Raw genomic sequence first — 26,433 nt, 5'->3', positions numbered from 1 at the left:
AGCGTCAGATCTCGTCACGGATGGTTGTGAGCCACCATGTGGTTGCTGGACCTTCAGAAGAACAGCCGGTGCTCTTAACCTCTAAGCTGTCTCTCCAGCCCCCAATGGACTGGTTTTTAGTGTATATATTAATGCACATTTTCTTGGATTTACTGGTAATTTTGGAATTTACTTATAATTCAATTATTTCTGAGCAAGGGTGTTCACTGGATACCGATGGAGGACACACAGTATCTAAGCAAGGAAATATAGCCTTGGACATTTGGACATAGAAAATTATAAGTATATATATATATATATATATATATACTCATTGACTCATATTATATATAATATATATTAATATATTGACTCATACATATATACTCATAATATATTGACTCATACATATATACTCATAATATATTGACTCATACATATTATATATAATATATATTAATATATTGACTCATATATATTGACTCATATATATATATGAGTCCATCTTCTGCTGCAGTAACATGACACCTGAGATGATCAACTTATCAAGAGGAAAATCGTGGAGGTTCTTGAGCAGACAGCTCTACACTTCCCCTTTAAGGGTCTCCAGAGCCCTACAGACCTCTCAGAGGCCAAACCACTACAGGGGCCAAACCATCAATTCCCAGGCCACCTGGGGAAGGGACAATCAGCGTCCAAATTATGGCAATTGAAAGTCTTAATTCCCACCCTGCCTTAACGGCCAGCAAACGCTGGGCTGGGTATTCAGTGGCGCCTCCTTCCAGAAGGGCAGATGGTAAGCTAGGGCCATGGAAGGAGCCCCTCAGTACTGACTCACACTTAAATGCATCAGTGCAGCATCCGTGGAGAAAACGCTAAGGGGGTGGGGGAGGGGAAGCGGCAGGGAGTGGTGGAGCCATCCAGACCCAAACCCAGGGAAGCACTCAGGCGGGGGACCTTGTCCTTAGAGGAGACGCCACACCTCCTCCTTGGAGGCCGGGAAGCAGGGACAATGGAGGATCTGCTGGACTTGGCACTTTAGGTCACTTGGCCTCAAGTGATTGGGGCGGGGGGGGGGGGGTTGGCGAGGCGGAGGACGGACCGACAGACTGACATGAGCTCCAAGTGAGATGGAGTAAGGGCCTGTTCAGGGAGACCTCCGCTGTTTGTTCCTCTCAGGGCAGCGACGCTCAGAAACTTAGCAAGTCTCATTTTGGAAACTCCCACCTGCACTGTGAGTAAAGCGATCCAAAATAGAAAGCCGGGCGCCGCCGCCTCGCCTTCCACCCCCACCCCACCCCCACTCCCAGCCTCCCTTGAGAGTTAGAATGCAAAGCTCCTGTTCCAGTTAGCCGGGTGGTTACCTTTCCCGAGGCCTTGAGGCCACCCAGGGGAACAGGTTTAAGTGGCTGCAGGTCTCCACTGCTGGCTGCAAACACCAGGCCTGGATAATAGCTCAGTGGGGCCCTGGAGCCTTCTGCCAACAGAAACGAAAGCCAGAAAGTTAGAAAAAAGAGAAGACCTGAATGAGTGAGTATCCAGTACGCTGGGCCAGCGCTCAGTCGCTGAGTGCTTTGGAGTTCTTCCGTGGCCATTAACACAAAGGTGCAAGCAAGCCTGTATTTATCTCTCCTCCATCCAGACCCATACCACTCATTAAAAGAAAATGAAAGGGTCTAAAGTTTAACAGCCGTTCCTTCAGCCACATCCGCAGATTGACCGCTCAAGGTATTTAATGTATGCCAAGGTCTTTCCCAGCGGCCCGGAGGCGCGGGTGTCCGCCAGCCTCTGTGTGGGATGCGGGGAGAGTGGGAAAGGAACCAAGCTGTTTCCTTTTGCGCCCTGATTGGCACTTTATTTTCCGATCACTAAGACAGCTATATATATCATAGGCACTTCTCCTTCTGCTGCTCCCTTAGAATCCGTGGAGGTAGAACAATTATGTAAATTGCTTAAAGACCCAGAGTCAACCGGAAAGGACTTCTGGATTTCCTTCCCAATGGCATATTCAGTGTCACATGTTGCTGTCCCCACCTGAGGGAGCCCAAGAATCTCACCAGATACGCCTCCGTACCTCAGTTCTGCTGAAATTGAACCACAAAGACAACTGCTGTGTTTCTAAAACCTGCCACACAAGACACAGGCAGGGGCAGACCTCAAAAGCCAGGCTGGCCCAAAAGCCTCCCAAATAGCCAGAGGAGCGCCGGGGAAGAAGGACCTCACAGAACTCCGTTAGATTCCAGAAACACCACAGAAGTCACAGGCTTTTTAATGGCGATACTATTTTACCTTCCTGGCATGGTACCAGTTTCTAGTATTCATTATACCGGCATTCCAACTGGGGCGAGCTGGCATCTCGCGTAGTTAGACCTGCACGTCTCCAGCGCTATAGCCCTTGTTTTCTATGGATTACCTCTCAAAAGCCCATGCAGAGGGAAAATGCAGGAGTCCTGTGGAACTGAGGTACTGAATGGAGACATTGAGCAAGCTGAGGCTTTAATGAGAAGGGAAGGAGATCTTGTCTCAAGGTCACATTCCAGGGAGAAGCCTCTCCTGCTCCTTCAGATCTTAGAGAAGAGGCTTCTGGCCAAAGAGGTCTGGAGAGGACCCTCGGCGGGGGTGCAGTTCACCCTGGGGCCCTGCTGCCAGACAGCACGGTTCTCAGGCTCCAAAGCACCTTGTCACGCTGTGTGAAGCTCTGCTATTTTAAAAACGCTTATTTTCCATGCCTTTTTTTGTCTGACAGGTGAAGAATTGCCAAAATGTTGGCTCTAAATAACCCTCCTTAGTCATTATCTGTGATGAAAGACCGTATTTACTACCTGGGAGCTCCTTCGAAGCCATTCCAAGGCACTCTTTTTAACGCCAGGAGGGGTTCAGTCCTGGTTGGTACCCATAGAGACAGAATGCAGGTGGAGAGCAGGCCTCCGTGCTCAGCGGCAGGCTGTGATGAAGGCTCATGCAGTTGAGGATCTGAGCTGGTTGGTGCACGGGAACTGACTTTCAGAACGATCTGAGGCTCTCCTGCTGCTACCCTCAACATCTTGAACATGCTCAGCAGATATGGGCATGATCTCACACACTACTAGGAGCTATTTTGCTTAGTAGGCAAAGTTTATTAAATGGCAGGAAACCTAGCCACCAGCCACAGACAGAGTCAACATTTTACAATTGAGAGGTTTCCCTTTGTGGCTGAGATGCCACAAACGAAGCCATGACCCAGTAAGTATATGAAGACTCTAAGAGCCCACGGGACCAGGATGGAGGAATGACGCCTTCAGGGACCACCATGATCACACAGATAGAATCCCGACTGTAGCCACTTGGGAGCAGTCATCTAAGCTCTAGACCCCACTTCTAAAGATAGTTTACTCTTCCCAGCACCCAAGTCTCTCTCCAGCCTAGGATTCACTCACGTACTAATTATATTCTATATTTTTCCCTTTGCTGTGACCAAATGTCAGGCAAAAGACAACTCCAGGGTTCATTGTTGGAGGAGATGCTATATCCATCAGGCAGAGAAGGCACAGAGGCATGCAACTCTGTAGTGGCCGGCCAGCTCCTCAAGTCCCCAAAGATCAGAGAACAGAGAGATAAATCCCTAAGGGTCACACCCAGTGACCTACTTTCTGAAGTGAGATTCCACCTTCTAAAAGTTCCACCATTCTGGAATAATAGTGCTATTGGGAGCCCAGTGCTACGAACTGGGGACCAAGTATCTACACGTATGAGCCTACAGAGGCATCTTCTATTCAAACCACACCACCAATGAATAAGGTTGACACTGGCTTTCATTGGCACAGAGTTTGAGCTCTAAAAATGTAATGTCTACCATCTCTGAGGGGGTGTAATATCAGACTTTACCTGATAGTAATCTCCAATAGGATGGTAACTATCATGGTTTAAATGGCAACTTTCCCCCACAGTTCCTGGCATTTGAACACTTGGTTCCGAGGTGATGGTGCTCCTTGGGAAGGTTTAGGTGGTGCAGCCTTCCTGGAGGAAGTACGTCACTGAGGAGTGAGGCTTTGAGATGGAAAGGCCCGGGGCTGGAAAGAGGGCTCAGTGGTTAAGAGCACTGACTACTCTTCCAGAGGTTCTGAGTTCAAATCCCAGCAACCACATAGTGACCACAGCCATCCATGATGAGATCTGAAGCCCTCTCCTGGGGTGTCTGAAGACAGCTACAGTGTACTTACATATAATAAATAAACAAATCTTTAAAAAAAGAGAGAGAGATGAAAAGGCCCACATTCCTTCCAGTTCTTGCCCTCTCTGCTTCCTGTTTGCCATTGAGAGTGCGAGCTCTCAGCTTCCTGTTCCCACCACCACGCCTGCCATACGCCACCCTGCCTCCCCACCATGATAGACTCGTATCCCTCTGGGACATAAGCCAAAATAAACTTTCTTCCCTGATTTGCATTGGTCATAGTGGTTCATCCCAGCAACAGGAAAGCAACTACAGGTGAGAACCTGACCTCATGAGCTCTCTTCTGTCTCCTCATTCTCTCTGGGAAGCAGGAGTTCTCAGCAGCACAGCGCTGCTGGAGAGGGCAGTCAAGGACCTAGAACCCGCTGAAAGGGCTTAAAAGGGGGAGAGGATAGGGGGTTAGGTGAGTGTGGCTAGGCGGCATGGGGGAAGGTGTCCAGTCGGGCCCTTGCCTGGGCACCTCTGCCCCTGAGGGACCACACACACACACACACAGGCATTGTATAGAATAGAGTTTATTCAGAGTAGGGGATGGGAGTTAGTGGTAGAGAGAGGAAGAGAGAGAGGGAGAGGGGGAGAGGGGGAGAGGAGGAGAGGGGGAGAGGGGGAGAGAGGGAGAGGGGGAGAGAGGGAGAGAGAATGGAGAGAGAGAATAGAGAGTGGAGTGGAGTGGAGAGAGTGGAGCCTTGGAAGGCGACACCCATATCACTCACGAGAAATGGTCTCAATGCAATAAGCAAGAGGATTTTTATTCCAGAAGCTCTGGGGTCCACAGTCGTACACCACACGGGAGTAGAGGACTATGGGACCCCGAGTGCAGAATGGGGACAGCTTTTATGGGTTTGTAACAAAGTCCAGAATCACAAACCAATCATCCCTTAGCATCGAGAGCCTGCGTAGTGCGAGCCAATCGATTTGTAGCACTCCATAGTTTTTAGGCCAATCAATTTGGATTATCCTAGCCTGCATTCCGTGGACCAATCAGTTTCCTATTTTCTCAGAGGTCCATAGCTACAGCTAGTTAGCTCATTTCCCGTTGCCTTACGGGGGGGGGGGGGGGGGGGGGGGGAGGGGGGGGCAAGATCACGTACTCAAGGCCTTTTTGCCTAGCTCCCAACAAAGGGTGGGCTCAAGGAATGTGACCTTTCACCTAGTTTCTAGCAGAGTGGGGTCTGGAGCTTCTTGACTTTTGGGGGGTCATTAGAGAGTTAGGCTGTATTTTCTTTTTTTTTTTTTCTTTTTTTAACAGAGCTGAGGACCGAACCCAGGGCCTTGCGCTTGCTAGGCAAGCGCTCTACCACTGAGCTACATCCCCAACCCCTAGGCTGTATTTCCTATCCTTTCAAGTGCACAGAAAGTATAGAACACAGCTTCCTCCTCTTGGATATTTACAGCCTGAGACTTCTGAAGCCATCTCCTTGTTCAAACATCTGCACACCACAAACCTGCCTCCTTGATTCAGAGGTATAAAATAAAGGGGCTAGGTGCCACACTGCTCACTGCTGTGTCTCCACCACAGCGCACGGTCCACCTGACCCCAGCTTTTCTGTCCCTGTGTCCCTGTGTCCTCACCCCAGGCAGGCATCCGGGACTCAGCTGGCAGGATCATGGCAATGCGGCCATGAAGTTTTACCAGGAAGTGGAACTTAAGCACGCTGGGCATCACAGAGTGAACTGTGTGTTCTGATGCTGGCTGTGGAGCACCTTGCCTGGCCTTCCCTGGCGAGCCCAGGCTGGATGAGCAGACAGTGAGTCAAACACATGTATCCACAGCCGCTGTTTCTCTTTTGGACACTCTCCTGTCTGAGACACCCAGAAAAGTCCCATCACATACTATTAGTCTGCGATTCTGACTATGTTTTTTTTTTTCATGTGTATGAGTGTTTGCTTGTATGTCTGCCTGTGCTCCATACACATGCAACACCTATGGCAACCAGAATTGTGAGTTGGGTCCTCTGGAACTGGGGTTACAGGGGGTTGTGAGCTGGAAGTTGAACCTGAGGTCCTTTGTAAGATAAGCCGGTGTTCTTTTTTTCTTTTTTCTTTTCTTTTTTCTAATGAGAAGGGGGAAGAAACAAAATAAGAATAAGAAAAAAAAACATTAAGTTTTGTTGTTGTTGTTGTTGTTGTTTTAACTTCTTATAGATTTTATGTGTTTCCCATCATGCACCCCAGTCCCACTCATCTCCTCACTCCCTCATATCCACCTTTTGCCCTTGCAACCTCCCCACAAAATAAAAGACAAGCCAGGTGGTGGCGCACGCCTGTAATCCCAGCACTCTGGGAGGCAGAGGCAGGCGGGTTTCTGAGTTCAAGGCCAGCCTGGTCTACAGAGTGAGTTCCAGAACAGCCAGGGCTACACAGAGAAACCCTGTCTCAAAAAAAAAAAAAAAAAAAAATCAAAATAAATAAATAAATAAATAAATAAACAACAAGCATAGAAAACATCTCAACATATCTCAATATCACATCAGGGAAGCTGTAGTGTGTCACAGTGTGTCCCACAGTATATCCCTCTGTCCACACATCCTCACTGGCAAATGTTCATTGCAATGAGTCACTGGTCGGGTTCGAGGCCTCTGGCTTCTGTGACACCATCAGTGTTGGCTTCCCACCGGGGCTCCTCGCAGTTATCCAGCTGTTGTCCTGTGGCGTGGAGATCCTGCCACTTTGGAACAGCAGGTCTGGCCTTCTCATGTGTCGCGATTCTTTGCAGCTGACATAGATTTTGGGGTGGGCCAACTCAGAGCCCGGATGAGTATCTGCTCTCCCTTATCCACACCACCAGGGCAAGCTCTTCAGCGCTGCTCTGACTAGGAGCAGGAGGCTCTGACCTCTGCAGGAGGCAGGGTCAGCTCCTCCCGTGCACTCAGGGGCTTGATCAGACCTCCAGAGCCAGTTCCACTGTGTTGCTCAGGCCAGGCTAGGAGCCCAGGCTCCTGAGAGCTGCGGCCTGTGAGGGGCAGGGCCAGCTCTCCTGTGCACTCAGGCTGACTTGCCTGCAACCCCTCCACTCCTGTGCTGCCCCCACAAGGTGTGGGGCCTGCTCCTGAATGCTATAGCCAGTGAGGGGACAGGGAGAGCTATCCTACTCTCACACCCTCAGGATCAGCTCTCCCAACTACCACTGCGGGGGAGGGGGTAGCAGGGAGGCGTGTGTGTGTGTGTGTGTGTGTGTGTGTGTGTGTGTGTGTCTCAAGTGACAACACCAGTTCTCCCTCAGGCCAGCTCACATGCACTTCCACCACCAGAGCCAGCTCTGCCCAGGTGAGGTGCACTCACCACTGCACCATTTCTCTGGTCCCTGGGATTCCAAGTAAACCGATTGTTCTGGAACAAATGTCATTTCTTGCCTCTTCTCAGATATTGGTATATCATCTGCCATGTCTTATTCCAACTCGTGCAACTGGAATAGGGTGCCACAGGTACAAGAATTTGGGTGACTTGTTGTGAAGAGGAATTCAATTAGCTCTGCTCTTGTCTTAGTCAGGGTTTCTACTCCTGCACAAACATCATGACCAAGAAGCAAGTTGGGAAGGAAAGGGTTTATTGAGCTTACACTTCCACATTGCAGTTCATCACTAAAGGAAGTCAGGACTGGAACTCAAGCAGGTCAGGAAGCAGGAGCTGATGCAGAGACCATGGAGGGATGTTTCTTACTGGCTTGCTTCCCCTGGCTTGCTCAGCTTGCTCTCTTATAGAACCCAAGAGCACCAGCCCAGGGATAGCCCCACCCACAAGGGGCCCTCCCCCCTTGATCACTAATTGAGAAAATGCCCCACAGCTGGATGTCATGGAGGCACTTCCCCAACTGAAGCTCCTTTCTCTGTGATAACTCCAGCCTGTGTCAAACTAGCCAGTACAGCTCCTGAGGCCTGGTTAGTTCAGGAATGTGGCACCAGGATCTGGCATTCTGCAGCATCATCCCACGGAAGAAGGCAGAAAGGCAAGAGAGCCACAGGTGGCCCTTTTATAACTAGCCTGCTCCTGTGACCACAGCATCAATCCACTCCTGCCTGCAGGACCCACAGCAACTCCCACCCTCCAGCACTTGCACTAGGGGCGGCACATCCAAACTACAGCAGCCAGCAGGGCCTGCCTTCCTTCAGACTACACAGTGCCCGATGATGACCAGGCAATGAGATGCACACACCTGAGCTCAGGTGACTCTGCAGAGCACTGACACTATACAAAGTGTGCCTGGGAGCCCAGAGAACATCTCTTCCTTGTGCTATTCAGGGTCTGGACCACATACAGACAAGCCTGTATTCTAGCCAATGCATTTACTCTCTCCATGAGCCGTCAGGTACCCTTGACTTCCCTCTCTGCCCACTGCACACAAGATAGGTCTATCCCCACCTCAGAGTGGCCCTAGGACCTCAGACCTCAACGCTCCAGCCAGCCAATAATAACTGTTGGGAGCTGACCCTGGAAATGAATCTAGAGTCACTGATACTGGAGGCAGAAGGGGGCCACCATGTCTGAATGTCTGCTGCTCTGAGAAGGGAAATGTGTCCTACAGATCAAACCCCCACACGGCACCTGTGACCTACAAAGTAATCTGTACTTATAACACGCTAAGGAACAGGAGGACAGGAGTGGCACCCAGGAAGCCGGCCTGGCTTACAAAGGACACCCAGCCACAAATTGACATCCATATTCTTTCTCTGGGTCTGATACAAACAAAAGTAAAGCCAAGCTATAGATGACTAGGCCACCCCCAGATGCTCCCTGCAGTCGTACTTCAGATGGCTTCCAGAGGTGATGCAGAAGCAAGGCCACAATCATGAAGTCCGGCGGCAGCACCACAGGGCTGCACTCACTGCTTGGAGGCTGAGTATCTGCCATTGCCCCAAGTTACCCCAGGAAGACGAATAAAACCTAGCAAGTCAGTTAGGCCCGGAGGCGGGGAGACGGCACCAGGACCGATTGAGAGCACGGGCTCCAGGCTGAGTCACAGCTTCTCTGGTCCCCCATTAGTCAACATCAGCAGTGACCTGGGGCCCCAGCTGTAAAGGCAGAACGAGAACATGTAGCCCTAGACTGGTATAGAATGGCATGCCTGAAACACACCTTCCCCCTCCCCCCCCCCCCATATGACATGTGACACATGCCTGAGGAAGGTCACAGTTTCACTGGCCAGTTAAGCTTCCGTTTCTTACGCGCAGTTCAGGAGAAGTAAGAAGCCTCCTCCTGCGGTAGAGGGGCATCCTGCAGAGACCATTCTCCAAATGTATCCGTCTGCTGAGTGAAGACCACGCTGGCCACTCGGGACCCGAGAATCCAGTTTTCTCCTCCAGGTCTTCTCCAAGGCTGGATTCTCTGCCTTCCAGCCGCAGAACCCAGTAGCAGTGGTGCTCTGGAGTTTCCGGCTGACCTGCCGCAGAGGGGCGGGGCTGTCGGCTACAGCGTTGGCAATGCCGGGGCCACAGGGGTCAAGTCCACTCTTCCTTGATCCGGGGTCACCCCACTCCTCCTCAGGGTTCACAGCCCCTCCTTTGCCCCCCCCCCCATACACGGAGCAGAAATGTCACCAAGCACACCGCCATGACAGGAGCCCCACCCACCCAGGCAGTCGGGTTCCATTGCCTTGTGCAACCCCATACAGGCTTATTGTTGCCATGATGTCTTTTCATAGGATGAGGAGACATAGACTAAAAATATGTGGGAAGGGACTGAGAAGTGGTTCTGCAGTTAAGAGCACTCGCTGCTTTCCCAGAAGACCTAAGTTCACTTCCCAGAAACTGCATGGTGGCTCACACCCATCTGTAATGGGATTTGATGCCCTCTCCTGGTGTTCATGAAGACAGTGTACTTATATACATAAAATAAATAAATCGCTTTTTTTAAAAAACTACTCATTTAAAAATGGGTGGAAAGAGGCCTTTTACTAATCTGAGACGTTCATTACCTGTCTCCGGAGGAGGGAACTATGTTCTCTCATGGCAAGTCGTTCCCTGAGACTCCACACACTGCGTGGCCTCAAGCACACACACTGAGTGACGTCAAACATACACCGCCACTCTCACTTGAAACGTTACAACTTTCCCCACTTGAAATGTTACAAGAGTGTTATGATCACTATCCTGGTTTCTTTTTTCTTTTCTCTTTTTGTCAACTCCATACAAGCTAGAGTCATTTGAGACGAGGGGACGTCAATGGAGAAAATGCCTTCATAAAATGTGCTGTGGGGCTGGAGAGATGACTCAGTGTTTAAGAGCACTGACTGCTCTTCCAGAGGTCCTGAGTTCAAATCCCAGCAACCACATGGTGGCTCACAACTATCTGCAACGAGATTTGACTCCCTCTTCTGGAGTGTCTGAAGACAGCTACAGTGTACTTACATATAATAAATAAATAAATCTTTTTTTAAAAATGTACTATGATTGACTCGAAGAAAATAGGAACTTCACAGGAAGACCAACAAGAGTCAACTATCAGCCAGGCAGTGGTGGTGGTGCACGCCTGTAATCCCAGCACTTGGGAGGCAGAGGCTGGTGGATTTCTAAGTTCGAGGCCAGCTTGGTCTACAGAGTGAGTTCCAGGACAGCCAGGGCTACACAGAGAAACCCTGTCTCGAAAAAAAAAAAAAAATCCAAAAAAACCAAAACCCAGGACCAGTGTCATTGCCATAAGCCCTCAGGACCTTTTTCCAGGTAAGGAAGTGGTAGTCCTTCTCTGTTCACAAATCTAAGATCTCTACTCAAAAGTTCCAGCTCCACAGCGGAGACCTACCACGCCCCACCTGCCACTCCCTGTCTGCACAAATTCTGTTCAACAGAGCTGTGTTTTCAGGCAAAGCTGTGATTGGTGCCTCGTCTGTCTAGAGAATGAACGAAATGGACAGGACAATGAAGAATCTGCTGGATCTGGATCAGAGATGGGCTGGATCCGGGTTCCTGGAGGGGTCACATCTGGGCCATTGCTGACATGTGCATCCTATCGAACATCAGCCTGGAATTGATTCCAACATGGAGAATTTCAGATGCATTCCTCCTGCATCTCCCCCTCCCCTGTGTAACTGTGTGTGTGTGTGTGTGTGTGTGTGTTTGTGTGCGTGTGTGTGTGTGTGTGTGTGCACGCTCGTGTGTATGTGTGCATGCTCAAGCTCTCAAGCTGGTGTATATGCAGTTGTGTGTATACACATGTGCAGGTGCATGTGCACTTACATGCCTATGTAGAGGCCGCTGGCTATATTCTTCCATCATGACTGACAACATCTGCGTCCCGATATGGCCTTACTTTGTGTCCTTTTAACTATTTTTAGGTTTGTTTTATTTCAAGTGTGTGAACGTTTTGCTGCATGTCTGTCTGTGCATCATGTGTATGCCTGGTGCCTGAGGAGACTAGAAGAGGAGGCTGGATCCCCTGGAACTGGCATTAAGGGTGGCCGTGAGCCATCGTGTGGGCGCTGGGAACTGAACCCAGGTCCTCTGCAACAGCAGCCGGTGCCTTTAACCACTGAGCCATCTCTTCTGCCCCTTTGCCTTGCTTTTTTGAGACAGGGAATCTCACTAAACCTTAAACTCAGCTTGACAGGCTGGCCTGCATGTCCTGGGTATCCTTCCAGTGCCCATTTATATAAATTTGGAGGCTGCAAACATGGCTGCTTTGAATAGACAAGTTATGTTTACTGGAAGTTTTACACAGTACAATGTACAGTGCACTCTGCTGCTGGAATAGTTGTGAGTTACCTGGCACGGACACTGCGAAGTAAACTCTGGCCCTCAGTACATACTCTCAACAGCTGAACCATGTCTCCAAGCCTGGAAGATATTTTTACCTTGCTTTCCCAACTAACAAGTTAACTTGCTAAGGATTCATGGATATCAGAAGATAGAAGACACCACAGCAACCCGGCGATGGTGGCACACACCTTTAATCCCAGCACTTGGGAGGCAGAGGCAGGTGGATTTCTGAGTTTGAGGCCAGCCTGGTCTACAGAGTGAGTTCCAGGACAGCCAGGGCTACACAGAGAAACCCTGTCTCAGACAAAAAGAAGAAGAAGGAGGAGGAGAAGGAGGAGGAGGAGGAGCAGCAGACACCAGAGAAAGAAAGCAGGGCTCTCACTTTCTCATCCGGTCCCTTGGTCCCCTCACTGAGTTCCCCAAGGCTGTGCACTGTGGCTCCCTGCCTGTCTTAAGAATTTCTCAACTTTTGTACTAAGGACATCATACTGCTCAAGATGCAAATGTGCCTCACTTTCTAGAGAAAAAGGCTCTCTCTCTCTCTCTCTCTCTCTCTCTCTCTCTCTCTCTCTCTCTCTCTCTCTCTCTCTCCAGTCTCCAGTATGTTTGCAATGCAGACATCCGTGAAAACCTTTCCAGAACAAGGCCATCTGTGTCCCTGTTCACAAAGTCCCTGGGGAGGATCTCAGAATAGGGTCCATGTAGATAGAGAATCTGAGTCGCTTCCAGAAAATCACAAAAATCTATAAGCAAGAAGTTGTCCTTTGAAGAGGGTGGCATCACAGAGAGGGGTGATGCTGGTTGACTGACAACATCTGCTTCCCAATATGGCCACGCCCTTTTCTGGTCTCCACTGTTGATTTGGTTCTTCTCATTGGTTTTTTGAGGATGAACCAAAATGGTCTGGGCCACAATTTTAATAGAAACTGCTCAGTGTCAGCCTTCAGAGTCGCTCCCCAAGAAAGGAAGGTGGGATTGAATCATTAATGCTCCTTCCGGAAGGGGTCTCTGCTCCCTCTGTGCAGGGGCGCCTGGGTTAGTGAGGTCTGTGATCCGGATGCCGAGCCATTTGAGCCTACAGAGAACCGCGAACTCACCAAGCAGAGAGCAGCTTGAAGCCCTGCTTCTTTGGACCGTGACGACATGCCGAGTGTCTAAGATCCATCTGTCTTCCCCAGAAGAAGGGAGGGACTGACAGAGCATCCTGTTCTCTGCAGACCCACGGGACTGTGCGTCTCTGGGGTCTGTGCACCCCCACATTGTGCCAGAAGGCACAAGATGCCACAGGATAAAACTGGAACATCCCTGTAACCATCAACTCTATTCATCCTTCATTTGTTGCTGAATAGTAAGTTTATCTATTCATGTGACAACAGATCGACTTACCATGTGTTAAGGTGATTTATAGTCTTATAGTATAGGAGCATAAATATTTTTGGAATGTGATACAAAATCCACATCTTTTTTTCAAATACACCTACAAACTACAAAAATTTTGCTTACTAGCTCATTTCTTTTTATTCTGCAAAACTTTACCCAGTAACTTTACCCAGCAAAAGGCCTGGGTCTAGCACTATAAAGAAATGAGATAATTTTAGGAACAAACATGGACTGACAAGTGTGCTGGAACAAGTTTGTGATCCTGGTGCTCAGGGGACAGAGAAGAGAGGATTAGGAGTCTGAGCCAGCCTGATCATAAATAAGGCCCTGTCTGGGGAGGAGGGAGAGGGAAGAGGGAGAGGGAGGAGGGAAGGGAGAAGGATATGGGGGGAGGAGGGGGAGGGAGTGGGAGGAAGGGAAAGGGAGGAGGGAAATAAAAACACTGAACAAAAAATAGAGTTTGAAAAAAAAAATAGAGTTTGAAGAAAGTCGACAGAAAAGGTGTGACATTTGAGTTGGGACCTCAGAGGCAGGAAGGAACAAAATGTAAGATGATACAAGGGCAGCGTTTCAGGAAAAGATAAATCAAGTACCAAGGTCCTGAGGTCTGGAGTACTATATGGGAAGGAAAGAGACCCTTGCGGTCACAGTGCTGTGAACTAGGACACGGAAGACAAAAAGTAGAAAAATGGCGCCGGGCGGTGGTGGCGCAGGCCTTTAATCCCAGCACCTGCGAGGCAGAGGCAGGCGGATTTCTGAGTTCGAGGCCAGCCTGGTCTACAGAGTGAGTTCCAGGACAGACAGGGCTATACAGAGATACAGAGAAACCCTGTCTCAAAAAACCAAAAAAAAAAAAAAAAACCCCCCAAAAAAAAGGTGTGAGGGCGGAGCCAGTGGGCAGCCATGGCAACCCGGTGTGAGGGCGGAGCCAGTGGGCAGCCATGGCAACCAGTGGGCTGTCACTGAGAGCTGAGTAACAACTTGGGAGGGAGTACAGTAAAAGAGGCAAGTTAGAAAGACATCGATCAACTGATCGATCATTGATTGATCATTGAAGAAGTGAGACTGCCTCTTCCACGGTTGCTCAGGCCGCAGCCCCAGAGTCAAAGCCAGCCACGCCAGGTCAAGAAGTGGGCCTCCAACCAGTGCAACAAAATGTATCTTCTCTTCTACTTTGTTTCCCATTGTTCCTAGTGAGTTGTTTGAAGCCATCAAGGGACAGGACATATTAATGTATTGTCCTGGGAAAACAGTGGCCAAGTCAGTAAGAATACTGGGTCACGCTCCTCATTCCGTTGGGACGTCCCAGACACGGAGGCCAAACCAAGGAGGTTTCTGGGTCTCCAGCAGAATGAAGCAGCCACCTGCCACTCCTGGGCCCTCGATGACTTTGTCACCGTATCAGGCATGCCTGTGGATGTCAGAACAGCAATCTACTAAGTAGCTTATAGAGAGCACCTGGGAACTCAGGAAATCTAAAGGAAAACTCAGAATGGCCAGACCAAAGGAAGCCCAAGAGGCTGCCATGACGTCAAGTTCACACCTGGGACAGCCTGTGCTTGGTCAGGCCTTTGCTGAGGACAGAACACCAGGACCTTACGCTTCAGGACGAAATTCTCATCCTCAGACACCTCTTGGCAGGCGGACTTGCCACCTCTACCGTTATGCCATTGTGGGCACCACCCTGCCTCATAAACCCTGGTGTGATTCTGTGACAGGAGAAGCTCTTATACCAGGTCCTCTCTCTAAGGTGTTCAGAACAGGAAAGTTTCTGGGCTCAACGGAGATACAAATCACAAAGAACAGGTGACAACAAGCAGCTGGAGTGAACAGCACAGCCCTGTCTCAATGCCAATGACAAAAAAATGGAGTCACTTACGCCAGTCCTCCCAAAATTAACCCAAGTCAAGAGGTTATGGAGGTATTTTTTATAAGATTTTTTTTATTTTTATTTTATGTCCGGATACTACATGCATGCAGTATCCAGAGATGCCAGAAGAGGGCATTGGATTCACTTGGAATAGGAGTTAAAGGTGGTTGTGAGCTACCATGTGGGTGCTAGAAAACAAACCTGGGTCCTCCGAGGCGACAGCCAGGGCTGACTCTCCAGCCCAAGCTGTGGTCCTCACATGTGGTTGCCTGTCACTAACTGAATGTAGTCTAATCTCATCTCCTACCTGTATTCTTTTTGTGGGTTTTGTTTTTGTTTTTTGTTTGCTTGTTTCCAAATATAGACAACATTTACCTCGAGACTGCGGTGTAAAAACAGAGCAGAGAATTATAAATGCTTGGTAGGAAAGAAAAGGTTCTAAAGAGATGCATGCCCCTGCCTTTGTCTGTCAGACTTTTAAAAGAACATACACACACACACACACACCAATCTCTCCAGGAATCTTATGTTAGGAGAACAAAAAAACTGTAGCCCTGTGCCAACCAGAGGAGGACCTGTCTTGAAGAAAAGTTTTACACAATCCTGACAACAGGGGGTGGCAGAGAGTCAGTAACTGCTGGTACTGTAATTTTCTTCCCTGGCATCTAGAGGTATGTTTCAGCACCCTCTAGTGGTGAAGGGTGCCAACTTCATCACTTTCCAGAATTGTTGATGGTTTAACAAGCCTCTTTGCCAGGATAGCGCTGACCACCACTGCACGGAAGAATTCAGAGCAGTACTGCCTAGATAGGAAAGATCTTTGCACGGCCAAGAGGCAGAGGGTATTTGGAGATTTACAGAGAGAAGGTCTAGAGACATTGCATTTTGGGGAACTGTGACATTAAAGAGACCTTTGCCACCAGCTCATGGGAATGGGTCTGTCCTGCTCAAGTCTGCCGTTGTCCTCCCCTTAGTTAGGGCGGCTGTTGCTGGGATGAAACCATGACTAAAGCAACTCAGGGAGGAAAGGGGGTTATCTTACTTATACGTCCACATGAAGTCAGGACGGGTATTCAAACAGGGCAGGAACCTGGAGGCAGGAGCTGATGCAGAGGCCACAGAGGGGTGCTGCTTGCTCCTTGCGGCTTGTCCAACCTGCTATCTTATAAAACCTGGGACCGTCACCCCGGGGATGGCACAACCCACAATGCACTGGGCTGTCCACCTCAATCACTAATTAAGAAAATGACCTACAGGTGTGTCTTAGGGAGACATTTTCTTTCTTTCTCTCTCTCTTTTTGTTTTGTTTTGTTCGAGACAGGGTTTCTCTGTGTAGCCCTGGCTGTCCTGGAACTCACTCTGTAGACCAGGCTGGCCTCGAACTCAGAAATCTGCCTGCCTCTGCCTCCCAAGTGCTGGGATTAAAGGCGTGCGCCATCACTGCCCGGCCTACGGGTGTGTCTTATGGAGCCGTTTTCTCAACTGAGACTCCCTCCTCTCCAATGACTCTATCTTATGTCAAGTTGACATAAAACTAGCCAGCGCACCCTCCCACCCCATCCCCAAGCACCAGGGGTCACAGGATGCTTAGAGCTGAGTGACAAGGAACTGAAACGATGGGAAGGACCATGGGGATAAATTAACAACAGCTGCAATTATTGACTCCCTACTGTATTCTTTGCCTTTCGTCCAGTCCTTAGGGGACTGACTCCATCGATTCATCACAGTAACCATATCAATACATTATTCATCCCATTCTACAGAGGAGCAAACTGAGGCAGGAAGAAATGGCTTACCCAAGCTCCTCCTGTCGGCTGAGATTTTTCTCCAAACCCGCTTTATTTATGGTTCTTAAAGGCTTCAATCTCCCTTCTAACCTACCAACCAGAGGCTGGAGAGAAAGAAGGTTGGTGGCAAAGGGGGTTTGTGGACCTGTTTAGTAGTAGTTCTTGGGGCGTGACTCCACTTGCAAGGCTCTGTGCCAGGTCTTCAGAAGCAGGAAGAATCACCTGGACTACCACGAGAAACGTCTTCTGGTGTTTCTTTCTCGGAAGTGAAGACCAGCAAAGACCAGAGAAGACCAGTGAAACGGTGCATGGAGTCCCACTGCAAGAGCTACCTGTCTCTGTTTATGGGGCTCCATTTATACTCTTTCCAAACTTCATGTGTTCTCTCAAGTGTCTGCTCCAGCAAAACATCGCGTCCCCCCCCCCCCCGCATGTGTCTGCATCAGTAAAGCATCCTCTCACAAGACAGCTTCCAGGAAAACATCACACAACACACAACCAAGTTTCCAGAGAAACCAGAAATTTCCATCTCATCTTCATTTTTTACATGCCTGACCTGGTACCTGCGCTTAGCCCCCTTTGGTTTAAGACAGTCATCGTTAGCCCGACAGTGGTTCGAGACCAGCCTGGTCTACAGAGTGAGTTCCAGGACAGCCAGCTCTACACAGAGAAACCCTGTCTCCAAAAACAACAACAACAACAACAAAAGACAGTCATTGTCGTTGTGACTGACATTTCTTCTCCAACTTAGGCATCCTACTCAATGGTCCCCACCCCTTTTGAGTCTATCCTGAAAGGCTCAGTGACCAAAAAAATTCCAAGGAGATGCAGGGGTTGGGAGTACAGTTTGTGACTGGCTTTTAAAGTCAGGATTTCTAAGACCATGCCTTGGGGTATGGAACAAATGGTTAAGATGTTCTGATCCTTAAGATCCCCCCTTTGAAGAGCTGATGTGATCCCTACCAACCAGTGGGACCAGATCCCAGTGGGTTCTAACCTCAATCCCATTTCATCCACAATCTTCTATCCCAATGAGTCCACTGCATGGAAGGCCGTTAAGGAACCTGACATGATCCAGGGCAAAGCGCAGGGCAACGAACCAGAGCAGAAGCAGAGTCACCCAGGGGAGGGCTTTACGAGAAGAGGAGAGGTCAGGCATGGTGGCACGTGCCCCTTACGCACTGGGGAGGCAGAGGTAAGCAGATCTCTGAGTTTGAAGCCAGCCTGATTTACGTAGCAATTTCCAAGTAAGACCCCCAGAGAGAGGGGATGCAGATATTTGCATGTTTGTGTGTTTGTCTAGCGAATAGGGAAGGAGAAGGGTTGGGTAGAGGGACATGGTCACGGAACACTGGCTGCATAGCTAGTTGTCCTGAGTTCACGACCCCCACAGAATCTAAGCTAGACATATCCAGGTCACCTTGGCCCAGCAGATGGTAGCTACTGTAATCTAAAAGGTCTCATCTTTTAGAACATCTACACAGGGCTGCAGAGTTGACTCTGGTTAACAGCACTGACTTCTCCTGCAGAGGACCCAAGTTCAGTTCCTGGCGCCCATATGACAGCTCACAATCATCTGTAACTCCAGTTCCAGGGGATCCGATGGTCTTTCTGGCTGCTGCAGGCACAAGAAGACATACATATGGTTCCCATACATACCTTCAGGCAAAACATTCATAAATTTAAACTAATTCAAACACATTTGGCAGGCAGTGGTGGTGCTCACCTTTAATCCCAGAACTTGGAAGGCAGAGATAGGAGGATTTCTGAGTTCAAGGCCAGCCTGGTCTACAAAGTGAGCTCCAGGACAGCCAGGGCTACACAGAGAAACCTTGTCTCAGAAAAAAAAAAAAATTCAAACACATTCCTCCTGATGCCCATAATGCAGGGTTTACTAACAGCAAATACATGCCAAGCTTCTCATGTAGCAATCAACGTCGGGGACTCTGGAGTTGTGTTGTGTGGCAGTGCAGATTACAGAAAAGAGGAAGGCAGGGAGGAGGTGACCTTGGGAAAAGAAAGATAAAAGGGGACCCAGACAAAGACAAGCATGGCATGGGTAGAAAGCCCCGGCTCCCTTGAAGGCACAGCCCTGCCCGCATTAAAAAGCTTCCTTACCCAGATGGCGCCAAACCAAACTCCCGCTGGCACCAGCCCCGTCCTGAAGGGCCACCAAGCACTTGAACCTTATAGAAAAGCCAGCCTGATACATCCAGGGTTCCCCACCTGTCTTCTCAGGTCTCTGCCTCATCCAAGAGACCCGGTCCTATATACCTGAGCTTGTTTGCTGTCAATTCAGTCTGATCTGGTCACTTCGAAATGCCCACCCCCCACCTCTACCTCCACCCACACACACTCCCTCCACCTTTTGGGGGGCACGGGAGGGGGGGGGAAGAAATGAAAGAGGGACGGAAAGAAAATTCTGGTTAATAGAAACCTCTTAAAAGTAAGGACAGAGTGTGTTGCACTCCGCGTTTGGATTCTCGGACCCTGCGGTTGCAGGTGGGGTTGCCATTACCCTGCCACCAGAGCCCTGAGTCTCCGGCCAGAACTTATGAACAGGAGTCTTCGAGAAGCAAAGGAAACAGGAACTGTGTGTGCCCTGGACTCTAACACACTGAGGACATGGTCTGACTGTGGCCTCAAGCCGGAGGGGACACCGCCTCCCCCCACGCACCCCACTCCACCCCCATCCCTTCCCCCCGATTAAGAACCTGCCTTTGCGGGAATGAATAGTTAACAAAGCTGCAATGTTCTGGCCCGCCACAGGATGGCAGTATTGTCGCAGGTAACACACAGAGTCCCCGGAAACAGCTTCCGCATTCCTGAACCTCAGAAAACACACAGGCTGATAACTTACTATAAAATAACCATGAAGCTGCAGGATGAAATAAAAATAACTATAATCGCATAAGTTAAACAAACTTTTTTTTTTTATTAAACCTCCTTACTAAATATTTGATGGGGGGAGGGGGATGGGAATCTTTTCCAAGGTGGAATTAAAGTTTGCATTCTGATGTCTCTAAGGCTGTGTTTCAAGGGCCTTTCCCATGGGTTTGTCATCCTTTTGAGCAGGGTATCCACACTGTATACACGACCTAGGAGCTCACTCGGTTATCAGATTGACAGATTGACAGAGCACCACAGTGAAGATGTCCAAGAGCCCTGCAGTCTCAGGAATCCTTGGGAGAGGGGGGTTGGGGGAAGTTGGGGAGGGTGGTCCCGGAAGGAAGGTATCCCTTGCAACTAGGATAAATTATGGTCTCCGGTTCACCTGTGTTGGTTGCCAAATCGTCCAGAGGAGCCAAGTGTCCACCAGCATGAGGAGAACGCAGCCTCCGCAGCCAATGGAATAGTACTCGGCCTTAAAAGGAATAAAACCTGGTACATGTTACAGCGTGGCTAAAGCTGGAGGACATGACACCAGCTGAAATCAGCCAGACCTGAGAGGAGAATTCCTGTGTGATGCTACGCACATGAGGTCAGGCTTAGAGAGGAAGACTGGAGTGTTGGTTGCCAGGAGCTGGCAGGGGTGGGGGTGGGGGGCAGTTAATGTTTAATGAGATTGGCCCCAGTTTCAGTTCCGCAGGATGAAAAGCCACAGAGGCAGATGGTGGGGGTTGCGCAAGTACTGGAAGGGACTTAATGCCACCGAACCGCACGCATGATGACGGCCAGTGTGGTCTGTTTTATGGTATCAGTTAAAGAGTGTTTTATTATGTTAGGGAGAAGCGTTTTCCTTTCACAAGTCCACATGGTTGAGATTCCCAAAGCTCTGGGTAAGACATGGAGTAAAATTGAAATTTAAGTAGTGGTTCTTAAAAGGGGGCCCCTCTCAGCCCACAGGGTCTGACTCAAACTCAGCAGTGACCTCCTGAGGGTGACTGCAGGCAGAGGCTTGACATTCCCAGAGTCCTCTCTAACTGCAGCGACCTTCTACAACCCTGTCACCTACTACACCCCTCAGGCAGCTGAGAGGGTGCGAACCTCCCACCCCTCCCCCACACCCACACCCTCCACTCCACCCACCCCCACCCCCTTCTTTAAGCTCCAGAGCCACACACTGATTTCACCCTCCCCCAAGTTCTTTGTCCTCCTTAGGTCCCCAAAGAAGAAAAGAGGACCTTGGGGGGACCTTGGGGGACCTTAGGGGACAGTGGGTTATACTCTAAAGAGATTTTAACCTTCCCTGGAAAGAATCCAGAGCTGGCAAGAGACTCCTGGCCCAGAACCGCCCCCCCCTTGCCAGGAGTTGAGTTGACAGCCCAGCTGGCATGCAAAACTGACTTAACGGCTGGGGAAGCAAGTCCTTCAGTAGCAGAGTGAAAATTTCCATGCAAGACCAACATTGCATGTCACATGTCACATACATGTGACGCTGACATCTACATTCTTTTTTTTTAAAGGTTTATTTATTTATTTTATGTATGAGTATACTGTTGCTCTCTTCAGAGACATCACAGGAGGGCATTCGAATCCCATTACAGACGGTTGTGAGCCACCTTGTGGTTGCTGGGATTTGAACTCAGGACCTCTGGAAAAGAGCAGTCAGTGCTCTTCACCACTGAGCCACCTCCCAGCCCAACATCTACATTCTTGAAACACCCACCATGGGCAAGAGGGCAAATGACCAAAGAGGAGGTGTTTACAGACTCAAATGAGGGAGCTGGTGAGATGGTGCAGCAGTTAAGAACACACGCTACAATCCCAAAGGACCTTGGTTCGAGTCCTAGCACCCACACGGCAGCTCACAACTGTCTGGAGCTCCAGTTCCAGGGGATGTGATGTCCTCTTCTGGTGTCCTTGGGTACCAGGCACACAAATAGCCTAGTAGGTTAAATGCCCATACATATAAAAGAAATTAACTAATAAAATGAAAACTCCGTAGAAATACCCCAAACAGAAGTACAGCCAGGGGCAGGGGGGACACCAAGATGGGCTCCTTCCCATCTAGGGCACACCCAGGCTCAGGCTCCTGCTCAAAAGAAGCTCAGAGTAGAATGACCTTGTGCTTACAACACCATTAGTTAATTAGATCACAGCTTTACTGAGCTCCCAACTATGCTGGGGTCTGCCCGTCTTTTCTGCTGGGCTCTCGAATGTCAAGCTGAGGCTGTGGTGACAGATAAAGAGAGACCTAGCGGTCCTCCGTGATTGCAGCTTTTCCCCTTTGATATCTTTATGCTCTGCTATAAAAGGCCTATTATACTTAATTTAAAGAGTGAGGCCTGCTGACACCTCTTTCAATTGTTAATCTTTAGGAAGCAGTGGGCGGAATATTATTTGAAAGGAATAAAGCACTTGCTTTATTGGAGAGTTTAGAGAGTAGTAAAGATCTAATAGCCGGCACAACAATACGCTGTTTGCTCTTCAAGATAGTTGGATTTATTAGCTTCAGCCACTTACGGCTTGTTACAGTCAGCCTCAGCCTCAGCCCCGTAAGGTTTTACATAGAGTTGCCAGAGCGCAGTGAGTTCTGGAGAGAAGTCGGTCTAGTCCCTGGGCACATTATCCCCAGACATGCCACCCAGAGCCCACCCCACACGTGTCCACATATTTACGTGATGTCACACCCTAAACCAGGGGACAGTGGGTTGTCTGTCACTATGTTCTGCACACCAGGCCATGGTCCAGACAAGGAGGACCAGACCCGGGACGTAATTAACCCTGAGAGCCGGAAAAGCTCTTGACTCTGTGAAGAAGACCGCAAGTCTCCAAACATTGCCTTATTGAGACAGGGACCTTCAGTTTCTGCTCATCGGGTGAGATCTTAGGGCCTACCAGTGGCCCCGAAAGATGTCCAGAACACACACTTTTGAAGTAGCAGTTGCTCCCAAGGGATAGGCTGTTTTCCTTCTGAGACCCCACAAAGAGAAAAGTTCGGTTTATCACAAGTCTGCCAGTCAGCCTGTTTTGGCTTCTCGGAGATGAGGCCTTCGAAGCCTGGAGTGCCATTTTAGGCTTGGAATACCTAAAGTATACCTGCTACTCTCTCCTCTAGGAACTTGACTCCACCCTGGTACACGGAGGTGAGGCTGGGGGTGGGGGGAAGGGGGGCTGGCCAGACATCCCCTCTGCTCACGATCATGGGAGCCAGCTCCTTACCCACCCACACCCAGTTCAAAAGGTGAGCAGCCCCAGCCCGGGCCTCCTGACAAGCCTCAAGTTGGCCCCGCTGATCCTCTTGCCCCTGAGAATCATTTATGGCTTGAACTTTCAGCCTGCTAATTCCAACCAAGGTCCATATCGCTCAGCTTCAGGCAATAAAAAGAAAAAAAAAAAAGAGTATGTTTATCTTTTGGAGTCAAATACTGTCTCTCCCAGATAACTCTTCCACTGGTCTATTTCCTTGTTCTCGGTGTCCTAATTCCTAGTCAAGGCCAGTCAGCTTAGCTCTTCCAGCAAGTCTGAGAACCTGGCCTCTCAGTGGAGGCAGCAGGGCCAACTGGGTTCCCTGAGGCCCAGTTCAAGGTCACAGCCAAGGTAGGGAGTTGTTAGGAGCAAGAGCCCTGACCCTCAGGTGTTCTGTTCTATAAATAATGGGGTCATGTTAGTCAACCAGACTTTAAGGTATCTGAATAAATAAATCCCTTCTTGAAGTCATCAGAACTCTGGGAAAGCCAAGGAGAGCTAATACTTACAAAAGATGGTATCTGGACATCCAATAGAACCAGGTAAGAGCTGCACTAGGCCCAGTGCAAGGTCAGAGACACGATGACCCCCCTGGTCTCCTGCTTCACCTGCCTTCTGCCTGCCCTGGGGCTCTGCATTTGGTTTCTGCACTCTTGCACAAGAAATGAAGTTGGTCGTTAAGTATTAGGTACCACCCTGGAGAGAAGGAACCAGACAGAGGGTGAGCCACCTTGGGGTTGATATACGGATGGATGCCTTGTTGGCAAGTGCTGACCAAGGACCAAAAGTCAGCCCCATGTAGCAATCCTTGGCTCTCAGTGATTCTGCCCTTGAAGGAGTCTTTATCAAGCCATTCTGTGGACATGGGCAAGATGGCATAGGGTTGGGGGGTCCTCCACTAGTAATGCCTGATGGCATAGGGTTGGGGGTCCTCCACTAGTAATGCCTGAGTAAGCAGCTGCAGAGATGTATCCTCAAAGAGGGCATCCCCAGGGCTTCAGTAGGCCAGCTAAACCGCTCAGATCTCAAGTCACCGGTGAACCTTGTCAAAAGCTCCCATGGCGCCGGTTGTGAGAGGAACCTGTCAGGACTGGTCAGACAGAGACAGCACCATCTTGGGATCTCCCCATCTCAGTGGCACCATCTACACCCAACTCTTAAGGACATCTGTGTTTCGGGACCCTCCTTAATCACAGTTTGGTCTTTTTCTTTTCAGCAGCCCAGCATTATTGGGCTAAAGACGAAAGCATCTCTGTAGCAAGCAGCGGTCCCAGATGAGGGTCAGGAAAATGGGCCTTAGATACAGTAGTCTTTATGTACCCCGGAAAACTAGAGATCCAAATGAGTTATGGTGGGGAGCTGCAATTGGGTCGCAGGCCTAGCAGGGATCACCAGGCAACCCCCGACCCCCACCCGGTGTGTGCATTCACCCTGTGGTCATACATCGTCGCTATAAAGTCAAAAGAAGTCAGGAGCTCACGGGGCCTTGCGTATCCACGCGCCACATCCCACCGGCTTCTCGCTCAGCCGGCAGCAGCATCCATGGAAGATGCTGGTACTGCCAAGACATTAATGATGCTGTAAAATAATAAGCTAGAGGCTGCTCCCGCACGAGCGAGCCCTTGATAAAAGGGAGATTTACAGCCACATCCATCAACTTAATTATCTTTTACTAGGGTTTAAACTTAGTTGTAATACTAATCTGTATTTAGAACAGTTTACAGGATCTACGGACACTTTACAATCTTCCCCTATTCACAAGTGTCAAATTATGGCAATATTGATAAAACAGTAGAGGGGGGGTGGCAACCCCAACCAGCTCATAGGCTTTTTACAGCTCTGTAAAAGAAAGAAAGAAAACCTATTACTGTCTGATTTAAGGATGAAACCCTGTGGCCAATAATCTGGGCTGATAGTGTTTCGGAAACAATTTCATAGATAATAAAAGCGTCTTTCTTAGCCTTCTCCAGCACCCCCACTCCACCCCCCACCCCCCCATCCTGCCCAATCCCAAGAGCAGCGTCCGTGGACTGGACCATACCCAGGAAGCTGTCTCCATGAAGACTGAACTCCGCTGCCTCTGCTTTTTCAGGTCCTTTTCCTTCAGACGAGGATGCGTCTGGGAACCTTCCGTGGTCCCTCTGCACAGAAGAGCATCCATCCTCCGCCTGGCTACTGCTGGACTGGCTGACTGGCTAGGTTCTCAATCTGTGTGGGCCACGACCCCTTTGGGGGTTCAAATATTCCTTTCACGAGGGTCACACATCAGACATCCTGCATATCAGATGGTTGCATTAAGATTCATTTCATTCAGCAAAATTACAGTTATGAAGTAGCAACGAAATTAATTTTATGGCTGGGACGGGGGTGGGGGGGGTGGGGGTGGGGGTTCACCACAACATATTAAAGGTTCACAACCACTGGTTCAGGGGACCCTGGAGGGAAGCATGCTCTGTGTGTGTTTTCAGCGACAGGAAAGAGAAACCAGTAAACCATTTGTCCCTAGGGACCCGGCGGCTGCAGTGAGGCCCACAGCTGGCCTCAGGGCCAGTGTTTGTGCTCCTGAGCTCAGTGCTTGAGTCTTGAAAGGAGTCACGGCCTTTACACAAGGAGCCCCTGCTCCTCCAGTCTACCTCTTAAGTGCTAGGGCTACACACTGTGCCACCACACCCAGCTCCTGCATGGTTCAGGGGCACTGACCTCTCACTGTCTAGAGCAGCAGTTTGTTCCCGATGCCCTCTAAGTGGGCAGTGTAAGATTCCCTACCTGGAACACACAGTCAGTCTTGACAGGTCCTCACTTACGTTGCCTGGCACACAGTAGGTGCTCCGAAAAAGGAGGAGCCAGTCTTGCTGAAGGCTCAAGGGAGACACAGCAGAGAAAACTCAGGGTTCTCAGGGTGCAGGGAGACCCTGGGGTGGGGTGAAGAGTTCCTAGAGCAAAGTTTTCTTTGCACTGGGAAGTGCAGCACAAAGAAAACGGCAGGGTTCCTGGGCATCCACTGTGTGACCTGGACACCTACTGTGTGACCTTCCTAGGACTGAGTCTTATAAAAAGAGAGGATACTGCTAAACCAGCCTAGATGCTGAGAAACACCCCTCACTTCCTCCAAATTAGTCCCTCAATAGGCAGGTGCCTCACAGTCCATGTCCGACTGTGCCCCAAGTCTATACTGTCTACCCCCATGCCCACTCCTGTTTCTTGGTAATGCCTGCAGGCTAACATGGGGTAAAAGGAGGGGAGGGGCTTTTTCAAAACAAAGAAAGAAAGAAAGAAAGAAAGAAAGAAAGAAAGAAAGAAAGAAAGAAAGAAAGAAAGAAAGAAAGAAAGAAAGAAAGAAAGAAAGAAAGAAAGAAAAAAGAATAACAACACCATTTTTCAAGGCTT

General features: G+C 49.5%; 1 protein-coding gene and 1 long non-coding RNA gene across 2 annotated transcripts in view; one reads left to right on the top strand and one right to left on the bottom strand.

Moving 5' to 3' along the window:
- Positions 1–26,433, top strand: part of Insr (insulin receptor) — a 900,533-nt gene that overhangs the window by 511,637 nt on the left and 362,463 nt on the right. The gene's annotated exons all lie outside the window — the stretch shown is intronic.
- Positions 22,277–25,973, bottom strand: LOC127672920 (uncharacterized). The gene is made up of 3 exons (XR_007975039.1): positions 25,813–25,973; positions 25,088–25,320; positions 22,277–24,885 (listed from the first exon to the last, which is right to left on the bottom strand). It is a non-coding gene; the product is annotated as an uncharacterized LOC127672920 (long non-coding RNA).

This window comes from Apodemus sylvaticus, chromosome 22 (assembly GCF_947179515.1).
Source record: "Apodemus sylvaticus chromosome 22, mApoSyl1.1, whole genome shotgun sequence".
Classification (NCBI taxonomy): domain Eukaryota; kingdom Metazoa; phylum Chordata; class Mammalia; order Rodentia; family Muridae; genus Apodemus; species Apodemus sylvaticus.
The sequence above is the reverse complement of the archived record's forward strand: the minus strand, read 5'-3'. Positions and strand labels throughout refer to the sequence as shown.